General features: G+C 45.2%; 1 pseudogene; it reads left to right on the top strand.

The window, feature by feature from the left end:
* The first annotated feature begins 10,990 nt into the window (after positions 1–10,990).
* LOC118613129 lies at positions 10,991–11,109 on the top strand (annotated as a pseudogene).
* The last annotated feature ends 316 nt before the right edge of the window (positions 11,110–11,425 follow it).

Raw genomic sequence — 11,425 nt, 5'->3', positions numbered from 1 at the left:
GCCCGATAGGACTGTTGGGAGGCTTACTCGAAATAGTACAGGTAAAGGATTGAGCATAGTATCTGGTGTGTTTTAAGGCTCAATGATTATGATTCCCCTAAACTGTCTTCTTGTTACAAAGTTCCCACCCCTACCCTATGAAGAAAAGTATTTATCAAATATCTTCTTACAGTTAGGTGGCTTCGCACAGGTTAACTCATTCGATTCTCAGAACCAAGTTGTAGGTTGGTTGTCATTTTCGTAACAGATGAGAGAGCCCAGGCTCAAGGGGTTCTGAAATTTGCTCAAGGTCATCTGGTCACTGAGAGGCCTTCACCAGGACTCCAGTGGGCTCTGCCTGGCTCTGCAAGGCCATGCTTTTTCCTCTGCATGAGTCACCAAGAAGTCCTGGAGTGGAGTCGCTGAGTGGGAGTGGAGGCATCAAGATTCAGGAGGACCTTGGAGGACATCGAGTCTCTAGCTGAGATATCTGTGGAAAGAGAAGGCCCTGTGCATTCTCCCAGCGACCCTGCAAACACCGAGCTGTTTTCCCAAAACAATAAGGACAGGCAACCAGAGCAGCTAGTTGTCTCTGGAAATGTCTACATTTCCTGCAAAATCTCCCTGGTTTGCATGGGGTGGAGGACCGGGAGGTGTTGTCCATCCATGCTGCAAGGCAATTGGAGGACAGTGGAGTTGGCATCCTATCGGAATGGACACAGAATTCAAAGATAGCTGCACATGGATTCAAATCCCAGACCCCAGCCTCGAAAGCTGGGTGACTGGGGCGAGGCACTTCCGCCTGGTCCTCTGTGTGCTTATCTGCAGACAAGGATGACCATAATCATTCCGGAGAGTGATATCTAGAGCTAACAAGCCACCGCTTGGGTCACACTTCACAATGTCAGGCATGCCCAGGGGAAGAAAACTGACCTACCTCCCAAAGGAGGAGGGCGGCTCACTCAGCCACCCCTAGGAGCCCCCAGGATGGAGTTCTGCCCCCACCTCACCCTGCATGGTCCATACCACATGGATCATAAAGTCCTCCACGCCAGCCCTGTCCCACCCCTCCAATGACACCCAGTGCCACACACAGAGGACGTGCTGAATCACTGCTCACTGGCTGACCAGGTCGGTGATGGGCACCTGCTCCGGCCCCTGCTTTCTGCCTCGGCAGAGCCTCCTCCTACCTTCCCGTGGAATCCGCCCCTTCCCCAGGCCTTTCAAACAGCGAATTGCCCTGGCCCACGACCACTGTTTCCCTCCAGGTCTTCATTTTTCCCAGGTGGCGGAGATTGTGGGTTTCAAAGCAAGGCTACAGCGTGAGCTCCAGAGCTCCGGGCTATCTCATCCACCGGCCTCTGCCAGCCCTGCTGCTCCTCCTTGTCCTTCCCTGGAAAGTTTTGGCTGGAACCAGATGCCAATAGGCCAAAGTTCCTGTTGCCTGGCCCTTCACAGCATCCAAACCATCAAACCAGGGGCTTCCCTGGGGCCGAGTGACCTCCTCCGGGCCGCGGGCCAGAGCCCAGCCAAGTGCTGCCTCTTTAGCTGCTGTGGCTGTGGGAGGCTTGGGCTACGTCCCAGAGAATGAGGGCCTGGCTCTGCGGCTGAGAATCTCAGGGGATGCAGGGCTATGGAGACCTTAGAGGTCACGAAGCTCAACCTTCCCATCGTCCAGAGGAGGATACTAAGTACTAAAGAGGCCCAACAACCCAGGTCCGGTCACACTGCAATCTACAGGTAGAGACGTGCTGGGCTCCAGCCCTGGGTGATTTTGGCCACCCCAAAGGCTCCCAGTGCCTGGGCTGGAAGAGTCTAAAGTCCAGCTACCCTCCCTTCACTTCCGGGTCCTGTTATTTGGCTTTCCCAGGGAAGAAGCAGTCTGTTCAGTTTGTTCGTGCTTTTAATTTCAGATAAAGAGGGACTGGGAAGAATAGTATCTCCAAGAAAAACACTACCATTGCACCCATTTTATAGATGAGAAAACTGAGACTCAGGTATACGAAGTAGCTTGCCCAGGGTCTCACACGGCAGTGGTGGCATTCCAACTCAAGCAACTGGCTTTACCATATTATGCTGTCCAAGCCCCGTCGGCCTCAGAGACCCTGACTGCTCCTTACAGCCCCAGCAGCTAGGCTGGGCTAGGAGAACTCAGTCTGTCTCACACCTGAGGTTGAGCGATGGAAGCAGGGCCAGAGGTGAAGTCCAGAGGATGTGGGCAAAGGGAAATCCTCAAGAAGGGGGGAGCGGAGAATCCGAGGTTTGGGCAGCTAACTATAGGATTCCAGCCACTTTCTCCAGTCACAGAGAAAGATTCTAGAAGCAATTGATAAGGGCAGGAACTTTCCTTTTCCTGGTCTGTTTTCTCTGAGCCTCAGTTTTTCAATATTTTTTTTTTCTTTTAAATCAGTAAAACTCTCCAGGTTCCTTCCTCATTAAGAACCCACAGCACCCAGCACTGAGTTGAGCCCTCAGACAGAACCATCCACGTCCACCACTGCTCTGCTGGGGAGGGAAGGACGACATCGTCCCGGCTTCGAGGACTTAGATGAGCAGAAGAAACACACAGTGTGGAAGAACGCGGAAATGGGTCCTTGACTTTGGGTTCAAGTGGCCCTTCTAACCATCACGGAGTCCACGGGAGGAGCTGGAGTGTTAGGAGTGACACCTTCCTTCCCCATCCCATCCTCCAAGCCCCCTCTCATTCCAGCTCTGTTCCACCTCCCGGGTTTCTCCATCCTCGAAGACCTCAAATGACCAGGTTTGAGGGTGGCGAAGATGCTCTCCCCAGGCACTCACGTCCCTCTGCAGCAGGGTGCTGTGGGGATAGATGGGGGTGTGGGGAGAGGCAGCCCCAGAGGCCCCACCCAGGACAGCGTCTGGCAGGACGAGTTCCTCCTGCCCAGGCTAACAGCACCGTGGCCATCCATCCGGTCCTCACTGCCGTGCTCAAAAAGCTTCTGCTTCCGGTGCTCTCCCTTGCAGATCGTTCCCACCCAGACGAAGGCTGGGGAGGGGAAAGAATACTCTGGCACACTCCCATCATGCTTCCACTTCATCTTTATGATAGAGCCTACTAGCTTATGAAAAAGGAAACTGAGGTCTGAGAGTGGCTAACCTAAGGTCCCATAACGTATTGGTGGCTAAACCAGGACACAAAAGCAAATCTGACTCTAAACCTGTCTCCTAACCGCTGAGTAGCAGGTCTAGCGTTAACTGACTCACATCCAGCCGTGAGCCCTTCCCCCACCCAGCTCAGTGGCAGTTTCAACCCAGCCCTAAAGAGAGCCTCACACTCTAGTGATGTCCCGGGTTTTCTGAGAAGCAGACCTGTCCGCATCCCCAATGTGTGACTCGCGGCAGAGGGGGCGGGGGGGGGGGGCGCGGAGCGGGGCGGCGTGTCCGGCTTCTTGAAATCCTTTGCGTGGACAAGATTCTGCCGGCCCTGAACCATCCCATGTTATTAATCCCATCCTTCTTTCTGCAAGCAGGGGCTACTTGTGCCAGTCCAGAGGCGCGAGGGCTCCGATGGCCCCGTCAGGTGGCATCTGGGGCCGCACAGCCCTTGCTGGGAAGCCCAATGTGCTCACCCCCCCCTCGGAATGTTTGCCGCTTGGCAGGACCGAGTGACCCAGTTTCCCCAGCGGGGAAGCTGAGCCAACGGGCTGCGCAGTTTGGCATCTGCGTGTCTCTGCTGCCCTCTGCCGGTCACTCAGCAGGAGGCTCGCGAGCGCAGACAATCCCACATGGGGTCCGCGGTGGGGAATTGCCTCTCAGGGCTGTAAATGTTTGCTGAATTAACTGAGTGAGGAGGCTGTGTACAGTTACAGGCTCTGGGGCCCAAAGCCGCCTAAGAAACAGGGACCGCCCTTGGCAAAATAGTGCTTGTCCTAGCTGAGCCTCCGCCTTGGCTATCCTTCCCTCCCTTCCTGCATGCCTCCTCTCCCGCAAGGCATGCACCCTTCCTAGGAAGATCCAGAACTTTCCAGGCCCAGGTAAGCTGGTTTCCACACTTCTACCTCATTGCAATCTCCTCAGCCACATCCCCACTGAGTGCTCTCAACTCTCTGCTTGAATGCCTCTAGTGACAGGGCACTCACTGTCACTCAAAGTAGCCTTTTCCACTTTCTAAAAGTTATAATCAAAAGATTTGGTCTTCCTCCCTTTTTGACACTCAATCTTCCCCTTATCGTTTCCACTCAGAGATCCAGTTCTTGCCTCCTGGGTGAGTCACTCAGAAATCTGACCTGTCCACCTTATCAGCGACAGCTTATCAATTCCTGGAAGACAATAGTCACACAAATCTGACTCAGTGATGGCTTTTGACAGTGCACTTAGGAAATGTCTTTTCCTCTCCCCAAAACATTAAGAAATCCACTCAGAGATTCCTGCCTAGGTGTGCCCTGGGCGTCAGAAAACTGTGTCCCGGTTCCTGACCCTCCGAGGGCAGGAAAACAGCTCTCATTCCCACAGGTACTAAGAACACACAATCACTTATCTCCCTTTTTCGACAATGCTGGAATGCTGCCTCTCCGGCCAAAAATAATTACTCACCATAATTACACTCGGTGTGTGGCAACACTTTATAGCCACTAATTAGTTAACTATACATAGCACCCGGCGAGTCCAGGGATCCCTGGCTCTGTTTTGTGGGTTGGAACAAAGGAACGCAGAGTAGGACCTCCGGCTATGGCTCAAATCAGTGTGGTGCTGGTTCTTAGGCCCCGCTCACCCTCCAGACCTGGCCCAGCAAGCTCTGGACAATGGCAAGGGTTTCTTCTTTCTTCTCCCTCTGAAAGACAATGGGGTGGTGGTTTTCTAAACCATTCATTCTGCTATAGTAATGGACATTGAAACCAGTGCACTCAGCAGTTAATAGATTGCCAAGCATCTTTTGAGCTCTGATGATACATATATATTTGTCCCCTTCTCTGTGCTGAACATCCTGCGAGAAAGGCACACCTCCATTCCTTGCCTCAAAGAGTATGTGATGGAGCAAGGCCGAATAAAGTATATGAGATGATCGGAGTGTAAGTTGAATGAAGAATGATGTGGAATGGAGTTTGCTGAAGGTCAAATGAAAGGACTTGGAGCTCAGCCTGGGAGCACCTAGGAGGTGTGCCACGGTGGTGTGATTAGAAAGGTTAAGGGTGCTGGTGAGTGGGGAGACTCTGGCACAGGCTGCCCACGGGCCCCTTTCATGAAGGACTTGGTCCGGCTCTCGGTCCAGCAGCTGTCAGCTGTCTCAGGGGTTTCCTCTACTGCAGAGAGCTGCTTTGCCACTACCCTCAAGGGGACAGTCAGTGGCTTGGCTGCAGAACCTCTGTATCTTCTATATCTACTGGCTTTCCTAGTTTAAGCATTAATTCCTATAATTAATATTATAAAAACAATAATGTTCTTCTCATTTATGATTGTTTCTCTTTCAGATAAACATTATCCCCATCACCAACACGCCCCCAGAAAATCTGAAACTCTTCCCTCTGAGTTGAAAACTGCGACTTTACCCAGCAGGGCTCCCCGCAGATCCTGTCAGGCTAGTCTCTCCGCCTAGAAGGCTTTTCGTTCCTTTGACAAATATTTATTGAAGATTTAGCATTTGCCAGACACTCTGCTGTGCAACTATCCCCCGACCCCAGAGAGAAGCAACTGGTTCTTCCTCTCAGGGCCACGGCCCCCCGAGTTTGCACTTCTGTTACTAGTTGTTCCTTCGCTAGACCTTGCAGCTTAAGTCAGGGATCCTTCATCTTGTTCATCCTCGTATCTCAGTCACTGGCACCATGCCCACCATCCAGTAGGAACTCAATTAATGTTGATGAATGAGTTTATAAACGAATGACGATAACCCAGTGTCTGAACATCACAGAGGATCAATAAATATTGGTCGAAATGCGATTGAATTGCAAGTGCAGGGCACAGAAACAAAGGCAGAGAGAATTTGGAGGAGAAGTTGTTGAACACTGTCAAAAAGATACGAAAAAGATCAAGGAGGTTAAACACTGGTGAAGTCGTTGCGGGGAGGGGGGAGAAAACATTGGATTTGACAAAAAAAAATTAAAAGTTAATGTGAAATCCTAGAATAAACAGCCATTGACAAAATGTTTATCACAAAACCAAATGAAGATCAGTATTTACTTATGCTCAGAGTGTTGGTGGTACCTTTCGAAATCCAGTTATTGGGTAAGCTCCTTTATACCCTGTGGTTTATTATGCCAGTCTTCACTAACTAGCTACTTAAAATGCCCGTACATTAGTTACAAACGCTTAAACATCTTCTCCTCACAACTGAATTTTCGTTTTAACCATACAATGATCCTTTCTATGAAAAGAGGGGGCTACTAGCTGATGTGTTATCACCCCAGATACCTTCCCTCTCCATTCATTCTTTAAACAAACATTTATTGTGCTACAAACTGCGCTGATAGAGTCCATTCTTCTGCTAATGGGGCAGCTTCTATTCTTCGAGCTTGTTCATGATTGTGGCTCCATTTTTTAAATCTTAAATCCTAGACTGGACTGGATTCCCAGGGCAGCTTAACTCCTGGAAAATTCCTTTAGGCAAACACTTAGAACCTTCTGCCATGTGCTGCTTCCAGAAACAGCACTATCATGGGCAACGAGGATTATCTCCCATAAGTAGAAACATTGCCCATGGTAGGTTCCCAGAGCATGGGAACCCTGGTTTATAGTCCTCGGTCGAATTAAGTAGAGGGCTTCTTTACTGCAGAGTTTGCTAGCATCCTCTATATGCAAAGATGCAGGGGGTATGGGTAGAGATTTGGATAATATGATATGAAGTGTTTTCTAAACTGATTTGACTCTTTTTATGGGATGTTGGGAAATACTGCATAGATTATGTTCATTCATTTACTCAACAAAAAGTTTTGTGTGTCAGTTATGTGTCTGGCAGTGTGCTGAGAGCTGTGGATAAAATGATAAAGAAACAGACACACAGGCCTGTCCTTATGAAGACTTGGGGGAAGATAGACATGACTCAAATACACTAAAGTATAAATCGAGTAATCACAACGAATGTAAAATTGTAATTGTGACAGGTGCCATGAAGGCGAGGCATACCGTGTGGCCAAATGAGAGCCTGTAATAGGGGAACTTCATTCTCAGGCTGCCCTGAGGAGGTGACCTGCAGCTGACACTTGGAGTATGAGTAGGAGTTCGAATGGTGATGAGGGTGGAGGAGGGCATGTTCCCCGAAGTGAAGGGAGTTCGGTGAGTGTGTGGGACAGAAAGAAGGCCAGTGGGGGATGCAAAACGGGATGAGGCTAGAATATTAGAAAAGGCCAAAACTTATAGGGCCATATAGGCCATGTTAGGGATTTTTGCCTTTATCTGAGGAGCAATGGAAGCCATCGGATTTGTGTTTTGGAAAGATCATTCAAGTTACTGAGTGGAGAACTGATTGGATGTGGGCCAGAGGGGACCTAGGTGTACGGACCGTTTAGAAGGCTAATGAAGTGGTCTAGGATGACGGTAATTTGATGGAAAGGATGATGGAAAGAATTCATGCTCATAGGTTTAGATCAAGTCACTCTTCTCTTACAAGGCAGCTGAACCGACATAGAGCTGGCTTCGTAATGACACGCAGACACCCATCTGCTTCTCCAGAAAACTCTCTGCAATCGAGGGACTGGGGATGGTCTGCTCTCACCTCAGTTCATTCAAGCAAAGCATTGTCCTAGGATTAGAAATGCTCTCTGGAGCATCTGTCATTGCGAGCAAGAGAGAATCCCAGGGCTCTCGTTCCAATGTAGTCCCTACCTATACCATGTTCTTTGGGGACTGCCTGTCTTACCCTGTGTGACTATAGGTTTGTGTCCTGACATCTGGGAATTGCAGAGCTAGGAGAGATCCTAGAGATCATCTTCACCCTCAACCATAGGCAAGAAATCCTTCTACACATCTGAAAACATCTCCAATAAGAGTTAATCTATTCTATCCCTAATTACACTAATTACTAGGATCCCAGATACAGCTCTCTCATCCTGTCCCCAAGCGTTTGGAGTCTTTGGAGCTTAAACACCCATAATAATTTCTCACATTGTCATAGTTTACATCCTATCTCATCTCCTCATAATAATTTCCATTTACAGAGAGGTTAAGCAACATGTCCAAGGTTACACAGTAAGGAAATTTAGGGTCAGTGCCTTTAACAAAACATTGCTTGGAATTTAATCAGCATTCTACAGCTGGATTTTGTATTGTCTGGAATTTTACCATGAACATATGTAACTTCCAACTGCCCCAGGCTGTACTGATCTTTCCTACTACTAAACCTTTATATTTGACTTAACTTTTAAAATTTTACATTTTAATAATTCATGGACTAATTTTAAGTATATCTGATTTTTGTTCCCATCCAAGCAAATTCTGGGTAGGGATCGTGTCATACAATTTCTCGCTGTGTTTTCACTATCCTGGGCACATAGAACACGCTTAATAAATATCAATTAATTGATTGAATAGTTAAAGGAGCTCATAATTTTCGAAATGTCATGGAGATACTGTTTATATTCATGCTACACATACACAAACATTTGCAGAAGTTCATTTTCCACTAGATGATTTACAGCTGTGTCAAAGGGCTAGGTTTCCCCAAAGTTGGTCTCTTTTGGCCAATAGTGGGCTCAAGGAGATGGTTCGTGAGATCTCAGGAGTTAATTGCATTTGTGTGAAAAACTTTATAGACTAAATATGCCAGGAAATACCTGAAGCTACAACTTTTTGTCCAACTAAAACACGGTGACAGGAGCACTCACATTTTGTTAATTTGATGACTTCAGATTAGGTGTTTATAGGTGGATAAAATCTGACATGCAAGAGATAGGAAGACGATGTAGAATACACTATCAAGAGCTCTTTCAGTTGGAATCTCCACCCAGCACAGAGAGCAGCAAGAGAACTTTGCCTAATACCCAAAAAAGAAGTAGCAAATCAAGCTTTCACTGCCTCTGACTTTAGCAGCTTTGTCCAGTCATTGAGAATACCTGAATCCCCAACTCCTTTGCAAGACACCTAATTTTCACCTCTAAACTGCCTACAACCAAATGAAATACTCACTACCAGTTACTATAAACTACCAAGGTTAAAGTACACTTCTTACAGCGGGCAGATACTAACACAGTTACTATGTATTTCCCCATTACATTAGAGATCTATGGCATCGTCTATAACATTTGTTCTAAAAAATGTCCCCATCAGAATACTGTACCTGTTCACAACAAAAAAAGAGAGAATGGATATTGGTTAGGCAACTAGTAGTGTCACCCATAGTATGTAAGGATGACTTCAAATCAAATGTTTTTCACAGACTTCGGGGCAGAGTTGGGGGTATCCTCCAGAGTACATATATTTGCTCTAACCTACATGATTACTGTGAGGATCAAACTGAAAAATGTAAGTGAAATGATTTAATTGAATCCTATTAAATACCACGAGCTTTACATGCATCATGTCATGTAATTCACCCAGTGGGGAGTCGTGAAAGAGATTGCTGGTGACTCCAATGTGTGCTCTCCTGCTTTTCCTTAGAAATAAGACCACTGATTTTTGTCTTGGCTAAAATAAATACAGAATACACTTTCTGGCCCTTCTCATTTAAGTGTGGCGAGATGTCTATATTCTGGCCAATGAGATAGAAATGGAATTGTAGTGATATACGATTAGTAGTGTCTTAAAAGGAGAGAGACATCCTGTTTTTTCCTCTTTTTCTTCCCCGCTGGTTCACTGGAATGTTATTTGATGGCTGGAACTTGATTTACCATATCAGATCATAAGGCATCATAAGGATCACAGAGCAGCGCAATAGAAGGAAATGATCCATTCCTTGAAAGTTTTCTGAACCATTTAGAGTAAGCTGGAGATATCATATCCCTTTACACGTAAATATTTCAGTGTGCATTTCTAAGAACAAAGATATTATCTTAATAACCACAGCATAATCATCAAAATTAGGAACTATAACATCGATACATTAATATTAACTAATTTACAATACATATTCAAATTTTATTAGTTATCCTAGTATTGTCCTTTCTAGCTTCTGCCCCCACCTGAGATATAATATGGCATCGTGTATTGATTTTATCGTCATATCTCTTTAAGTTTCCTTTACCTGGGAAGAAATTCAATATCTACTTACGATTAAAAACTTTTAGAAATTTAGAAATAAAGTGAATTTCCTTGATATAAGGATAACATAATGCGAACAAACAAAACATGTAATAAGTATCATTCTAAATAGTAAAAACATTAGAAACGTTCCCTTTAAAATCCGGAATAAAATAGGAGTGTTCACTGTCACTCTTCAACATTGTGTCAAAGATTCTAGTTAGCACAATATAGCTGGAAAAACTCAAAATTATAATGATTAGAAAGGAAGAAATACTCTTATTTGTAGATGATATGATTGTCTGCACAGAAAACTCAAAGTGATCTACATACACTAAGTTAATATAAATAATAGGGCAGTTTAACAACTGGCTGTTTCAAATCACTGACAACAAATAGCATAACTTTAAAAAAAAGGCACCATTAATAATAGCAATGAATCATAATAAAAGACATGTGAGAGTACTCATAAATTATAGAATTTTGCTGAAGGAAATTAAATAAGACCTAATTAAATAAAAAGATATCCCGTTCACAGAAAGACTTAATTTCATAAAGATGTCACTTTTCCCTAAATTAACTCATAGATTTAATGAAACTCCAATCATAGCGGTTTATAGAACTTGATGAATTGATTTTAACATGTATGAGAAAGAATAAAACTTTAATATAGTTGAAAATATTGGTGGCAGGGTTGGGGGAAGTGAAGGGTTTCTTAGACAAGATACAAAAAGTACTTACTATAAAAGGCTATTAAACTCAACCTTATTTAAAAATAAGAACTTTTATATATTAAAACACGAGTTAACTGAAAAAGTAAGCTGCAAACCTGAAAAAGATATTTGCCACATACCCTACGAAAGATTAGAATCAAGACTATATGAAAGTCTACAGCCATGCCACCCTGAACGTGCCCGATCTCGTATCTTCTCAGAAGCTAAGCAGGGTCGGGCCTGGTTAGTACTTGGATGGGCGACCACCTAGGAAGACCGAGTGCTGCAGGTGTTGGAAAAAAACCAAACGACTGTATATAGAAAAACTACACATATGAGAAAGATATAACTTAATAGATAAGTGAAAGACATCTATAGATCTTTCACAGATAAAGAAACATATGGCCCACAAACGTATAGAGATATGTGACTTCACTAGTACTTAGGGAAATAAAATATCAAAACTACAAAGAGGTGCTATTTGACATCCTTTTGTTTGGCAAAAAAAAAGTTATAAAATGCCAATAACATGGATCAATAAAATCTCTTATAATTTGCTGGTGAAACTGTAAATTGATTAATAAACAGTTTAGGAAACAATTTGGCAT

Source organism: Rousettus aegyptiacus, unplaced genomic scaffold (assembly GCF_014176215.1).
Source record: "Rousettus aegyptiacus isolate mRouAeg1 unplaced genomic scaffold, mRouAeg1.p scaffold_m13_p_17, whole genome shotgun sequence".
NCBI classification, from domain to species: Eukaryota; Metazoa; Chordata; class Mammalia; order Chiroptera; family Pteropodidae; genus Rousettus; species Rousettus aegyptiacus.
The sequence above is the reverse complement of the archived record's forward strand: the minus strand, read 5'-3'. Positions and strand labels throughout refer to the sequence as shown.